This window comes from Electrophorus electricus, chromosome 21, assembly GCF_041902795.1.
Source record: "Electrophorus electricus isolate QZ-2024a chromosome 21, ASM4190279v1, whole genome shotgun sequence".
NCBI lineage: Eukaryota > Metazoa > Chordata > Actinopteri > Gymnotiformes > Gymnotidae > Electrophorus > Electrophorus electricus.
In genome coordinates, this window is record NC_137517.1 from 11,618,891 (window position 1) to 11,625,196 (window position 6,306).

General features: G+C 37.3%; 1 long non-coding RNA gene across 2 annotated transcripts; it reads right to left on the bottom strand.

Annotated features, from left to right (window-relative positions):
- LOC145652850 (uncharacterized) lies at window positions 1–3,462 on the bottom strand. Of its 2 annotated transcripts, none has more exons than XR_014119116.1 (4): window positions 3,358–3,462; window positions 2,940–3,021; window positions 552–615; window positions 1–438 (listed from the first exon to the last, which is right to left on the bottom strand). It is a non-coding gene; the product is annotated as an uncharacterized LOC145652850 (long non-coding RNA). The 2 variants fall into 2 exon arrangements; XR_014119115.1 differs by having other exon boundaries at window positions 552–715.
- Between the last annotated feature and the right edge of the window lie 2,844 nt (window positions 3,463–6,306).

A 6,306-nucleotide genomic window follows, 5' to 3' on the forward strand; every position in this document is an offset into this window, starting at 1 on the left:
ATAAAAACAAGAGGCAGGACAAGTGCCAGGATGGCCAGGCTGCCTCTACTTCCCCTGGAGCCAAAGAAACATCTGTCGTGAAGATTTATTTCTCTCTGTTGTTAACAGGGAGAAGGAACTGTGGGCTTGACCAGTTGGGACAACAGACAGGTGAGCATAGGGGACCTCGCATCAATGGTTTAAAAAAAATGACTTCTTTTGACATTTATTTCACCATCGAATACTAGAGTATTGAGTCAGATTTGTTTTATTTGTCTGTTGTGTCTCAGCACCTGCACCAGTGCATGTGAAATGAATGGACTTCACCTGCTCTGTAGATGACCACGGTCAGTTGCCTACAGCCTTTGTAAGCAACAGAAACATTCAGGGCCATGTTTGCACATTTGCTCTCCAACCTGAGATTGTCTTACATCCAGCATTCCTGACACTTATTACTTCCTGAGAAAAAAAAAAAAAAAATTTAAATAAATGCAATTTTAAATGTATGCAGAGATGTTTTTCTGTGATATTTCTGTTTCAGTTATCTTGAGTGTGTGTAAAAATGGGTGTACGTTTGTTATCTTTCTTCAAAACTGTTTCCTCTCCAACATACATATACTTGTGTTCTTCTTTCTACTGGACAAATACAACACACATTACATTTACTTTGACTTAAAGCACAAAGTTACACATCTGACTCTTGGTCTCTTCTGATTCAGCAAACACCAGTTCTCTTCTGCTGGTTGATAATCAAGGAAAGAAAAACTTTATCAGATATGTAATGAGTTATGTTTTACAAAGTCACAAATGACACCAAACATAATTACCCAAAGCTGATTTTAAAGACTGCATAGACCTATAGAACATTATGTAAATGACCACATTACTTAAAATAAGTAATACAATTAGAAAAGAAGTAAGTTATAGATAACTGTCTCTAAGCCCCATTAACCACATTAATATTTTAATACTGGTTTTTGAAAAAGGGAAAAAAAAAATAGTACACTAGAAATTGCCAAATCTTGCAGCTGTGAAAGTCAAAGGCTGTCACTCTTTGGTGGTAGTGGAACTGATTTGGCATTATGGGAAAATTCATAGATATAGTAATCATATGTTCTCTGTATGAGTGAGCATTTAAACCCCATTAAAAGTAGGACTTCAATATAAATATATTTTAAAAAAAAACTGGCACAGTAGAGTTTTTTCAAATTTGATCTGATAAGCAAGTGCCTTCAATCTTTTTTTTTTTTTTTCAGTCTGATTTTTCAGCACTGGAGATATGTACAATATTGCACTAGTGCTAAGTGCTGTTTTAGCTGGCAGTCAAGCTGTATGATAAACCTCTGAGAAGCACTCTATAGGAAAATCATTTTGAGCAGTGCTTATTAAGCTACTTTAACATATTTTTAATAGTGTTGATGCAATATCCATTCAAAGTATACATACCAGCAATGTGTACTTTCATGCAGCAGCACATCTTCATACACTATACACATTTTATATATATAACATCAGTATTCTGAGCTCATGGTTCAAACTTTGTGAATGTTTTGCTTTTAATCAAATACACTTCATTTTGTATTTTTGTAGTAAAAGTACATGTCTAATCCAAAGCTCTTCAAAAAACAGTTAGTCTGCATTTCTCTATGCTTAGAGAGCGTTAGTTTGAAGTGAGCAACCAAATGCCGCAATATCGTGCATATAGGCGCATTCAATTTGAATCTCGGCGACTTGACCATGAAGCGCTAACGCGCGGATAGCTTCACCGACGTCAACAGAGACCACTAGTTAGTTTGTGCAGTACTCATTCAGACTCTTCCTACGTACCCTAAATACTTGAATAAGGAAGTACACAGTGTAACTGTACATACTCTGTTCTGTTTTTGGTGGGCTTTCTTGTGACGTTCAGCTTTATGCTGAAACAAAAGACAATGCCAAAAAATATTACACAACAATCTTTCATCCATTCAATAACTTACCGACAAAGGAGTAAACCAAACATGTAAAATGGTTCAATACTTGTACTGACTCTGCCTCACAGTTATTATTCAACTGAACGTTGGTACAATACTAGTCTGACACTGTTAGTTGAACTAACACACGATCGTATAAAATCACTGTCTTAGCCAGTTCAAAACACGTAGCCGAGTTGGACGTGTAAACACGTTCTGTCAGATCTACTGGTTCACAGTCCGAATTGCAGCCAAGATCTCCGTTTAACGAGTCACGACCAAGACATTCACGCGCTTTAATCAATCACGACCAAAACATTCAGGCGCTTTAATCAATCACGATCAAGACATTCACGCGCTTTAATCAATCACGACCAAGACATTCACGCGCTTTAACGAAGCACGACCAAGACATTCACGCGCTTTAACGAAGCACGACCAAGACATTCACGCGCTTTAACGAAGCACGACCAAGACATTCACGCTTTAGCTCGGAATGCGCCTATAAGCGAAACATTACAGTATTTTCTCGCTTAATGTTCTCAAAAGAGAAACAGTCATTCATGTTTTTAAGAGCTTTGGTGTAGACAGGCACCTTTACTAACTTTATAAGTACAAAATATGGTTTATTAAAATGAGCAAATAATGCATAAAGTTTAAACCGTAATGTTACAGCACTAAAACAAACTCAAAAACGTGGGTGTAGTGAACAGTATCAGTCCAAAGTGGAAAAGAAGACAGAGGCAGGAAAAATGTGTTCTGTAAGTGCATAGTGGGTCACAGACTAACTCAATCACTGTCATACAAAGAAACAGTGTCGAAATATCACTTAATAATATTACTAATAAATATTATAAATATTACTTCTTTAGTTACACTGACATGCACACTATTGGTACAATACTAACCTCACACTGTCAGTCTAATTACGACATGATCGTGTAAACAGCACGGTCTTAGCCTGATAAAACAACTAGTCTACATCTAGTTGGACACCTAAACACTTACTGTTAGATCTACTGGCTCACAGTCCGAGACATTTGTGACACTTCCTGCAGTACGACGCCTGTTCTATTTGCGCAGTTTGTTTCTGCGTAGAGGACAAAATATAAATATATTAAGTATATAGTGCGTTTATTAGTACTTTTTATACAGTTCATGTAAACATATTGATTCGGACCAATTTCTCAGATGAGCCTAGAACGACTTTAGTTTGGTTATTCTGAATCAGACGACCTCAGTTCTATTGCTGTATTTCGCGTAAACGAAGACACCTACTGCAACAGAATAGCGGCTAAAAGCTTTACGTTTTCAGACATTAACCTTGTTAATATTCAATTCTGTTAATATTAAATTTAAGAACTTGTTCTTTGAGTAGTACAAGTTCATATAATTCATGATTGACAGCTCAGATTCAGATACTCACCGGCTTTCTTTTCTAAAGATATTTGCATTGCGCTTCTTAAAATGGAGCACAAAAATTTCACTTTCGCGTTAAACCGGACTGAACCGGTTTTGTCAAGGATAATTGTTTTTTAGGGGCCGGACTGCTGTGACCAGTCACAACACTTTATCCAACCTTCTGCGGGAGAGAGAAATCAGAGCTACAGTATAGAACTGTATTTAAATAACACAGAATAGCGTAGAACAGTGACAGTAAATTACCAGTAGATTTTGACTGTGGGAGAATTTTGTTTGTCATGGAGCTTATACAGCACAGCTGTTCTGAGCAGACGTTTACTTAGGTTTTCACACACACACTCACACACACACACACACACAAACACACACACACACACACACACACACACACACACACACACACACAGAGAGAGAGAGAGAGACAGGTTATTAGTTTGTGTGTAATACCTATTCTGTGCTCACAAACTCTATATAAAATGACTATTTATTGTCATTAAGTTTCGTTTCTAGCATACACTCCCCTGATATGACAGTTCAAACCATTTTGAGTGTTTGAATAAACCATTTTCAAATGGTATCTTGGGTCTCTCCTCTGCTGATCGCCATGTCCAGTTCACATGCCCAGTGATGTAGTGGTTTAAGACAGTATGTGAACGTTTAGTTTGTGCCCAGACATGTATCTGAGAAGAAGACGAGCTAAAAGACGTTAATCAGGCAGATCTGTTTACTAGTAGGTAACATCTAAGGTCAAGGTTATGATGGAGCTGTAGACATAAGTGAATGTTTTAAGGGACTTCAGACAAAAATTCTGAATAAAAGGTCAAAACACCACAAGGGACATAATCTGCATTAATCTGGTGTTGGCAAAAGTGCAAAATCAAACATCTGTTTTGTTAAAAAAAAATTTCACACAGTATTGACGTGTAACTCGCAGCATTCACGGATCTCCTTTGCTCGCATGCAAAATGTACATGTGCTCACTCATATTTGCTCTGCTCTCGCTTACATTTACTTTGCTCTGCTACAAAACTGCTTGCACGTGTTTAGATATATCCTGCTCTTACACAAACTTGCTCTTCTGCACACACAAACACATACTGTACTCTCGCGAATGTTTTTGTGTTCTTGCGCACAAGAACACAATTCTTTAATTTCATTATTATTAACTGTGAATGAAAAGGAAAGTCATTCATGATCATGATACAAATGTTATTATAAAACAGTTAGAACTTTAAAATAATTGCGGCACTTTCATATACATAATATTATGTGCCATTTCACAAAACAAATATGAATGTATTTAACACATATTGTTCTTATACTGTATAATATGTATGACTCGGGAATTTGCTCAAATAGATAAAGAAATAATATTATTTGAACTTACAGTAATATGCTCTGCTATATAAAGGAAAATTACCAATCTGCTACCATTTAGTGTTAGTAACCAACTTTGGTAGAGCACAAATTCACTCATTAGCCACATTATTTACCACTAATATCTGTAGTTCTGAAATTGACCACCTTGTGGTTTCCGTTACGTCTCCTTCCTGATCAGGTTTATCAGAGGCATGACAATGGTTTTACTGCTTGATAAAAGTCAGACACTTAAAGTCAAATTGCCACTGCTGGCGTTACTGCGTCAGTGAACTGTTCCACTAAGACGCATTAATGTAATTATGACATCACAACCTAAGGAAAGTGTAAGTTATTTAAAAGCGTTCCAACACACTAAATACCTACATGATTTTCTGAAGGAGGACAAGGTGATTTTCAAGGTATAGTCCGACCAGAATTATTGGATATTCTAATAGTTTTCAGCAATAGTATCAATATTACTTGCATGATTTATTATATCATTAAATTAAGTGCGCCGTTAATTATAGAAATATCTAAAATATTTTATAGTATCCGTGTATCCCCTGGATTCAGGAACGATCGTGAAAGGCCAAATTAAATCAATAGAGAAACATGATGAGTTTTTCTCAACATGGGAAATTGTTGACCAGGAACAAAACGTGGACACTAAAAGAAATGACGCAGGTATGCAATTTTACTGCCAAGCTGAAAATATAATATTTGTCTGTCTGAACATCAATCCGATCTGTTTGCTCTTTTTTTTAATCCAGACGATATCCGAGCTGCAGAAGGACAGCTTTAACCTGCGCATGCGTATATGCTTCCTCAAGCATGAGGGCGGCTCGCAGAAGTGCAGCAGTTGTACAGAACAGATTTACAACGCGGCAGAGGAGCGTTTCCCAGTGGCGACGCAGCAAAACTTAGACGTGAGGAGACCCGAGTCTAGTTTTTGTAATCAGAGCCGGTTAATTGAGAGGACGAGACTGGGGACACTTGTTAATCACACTCCGCACCTAGATAAAGGGAGGGCGCTAAAAAATCTAAATACAACTTGAAAAGGCAATAAATTGACCTTCTCAAATGCATAAATTATTCTGCCCAAGCCTCTTTATTCTCTTCCTTTTTAGAATAGTTTTAACTGCTACTGCAGTAGCAGGACCAGACACGTGTCTTGAATTGAATTATTTCTTCATTTCACGTAATGCTCTTCATCCACCTGTCAGGAGCTGAGCAGGTGCAGAGAGGAACTGGAGAAGATGGAAGCGCTTTTCCATCAAGAGAAGACGCTCCGCCTACAGCTAGAGAACCAGCTACAAGCCTACACATTACAAGACCCGCCCTCTGAGGATCAGAGCCAATCAGAGGAAACCATTGAAGAGCTGCACAGGTCGGTACAGGCCTATATTTAATTCTGATAAGAAACATTGTTCATGGAAGATTTCCCAGTTAGAAACTCGGGCTGTTTCTCCAGGACAACCACATCAAAACAACAAAATTATTTGACATATTTCCATTTTAAATGCTAATTTCTGACCACTTAAGTTAAACCTTAGGGCCTTCATTAAACAATAATAATCCTTAGCTAGTAAATTGC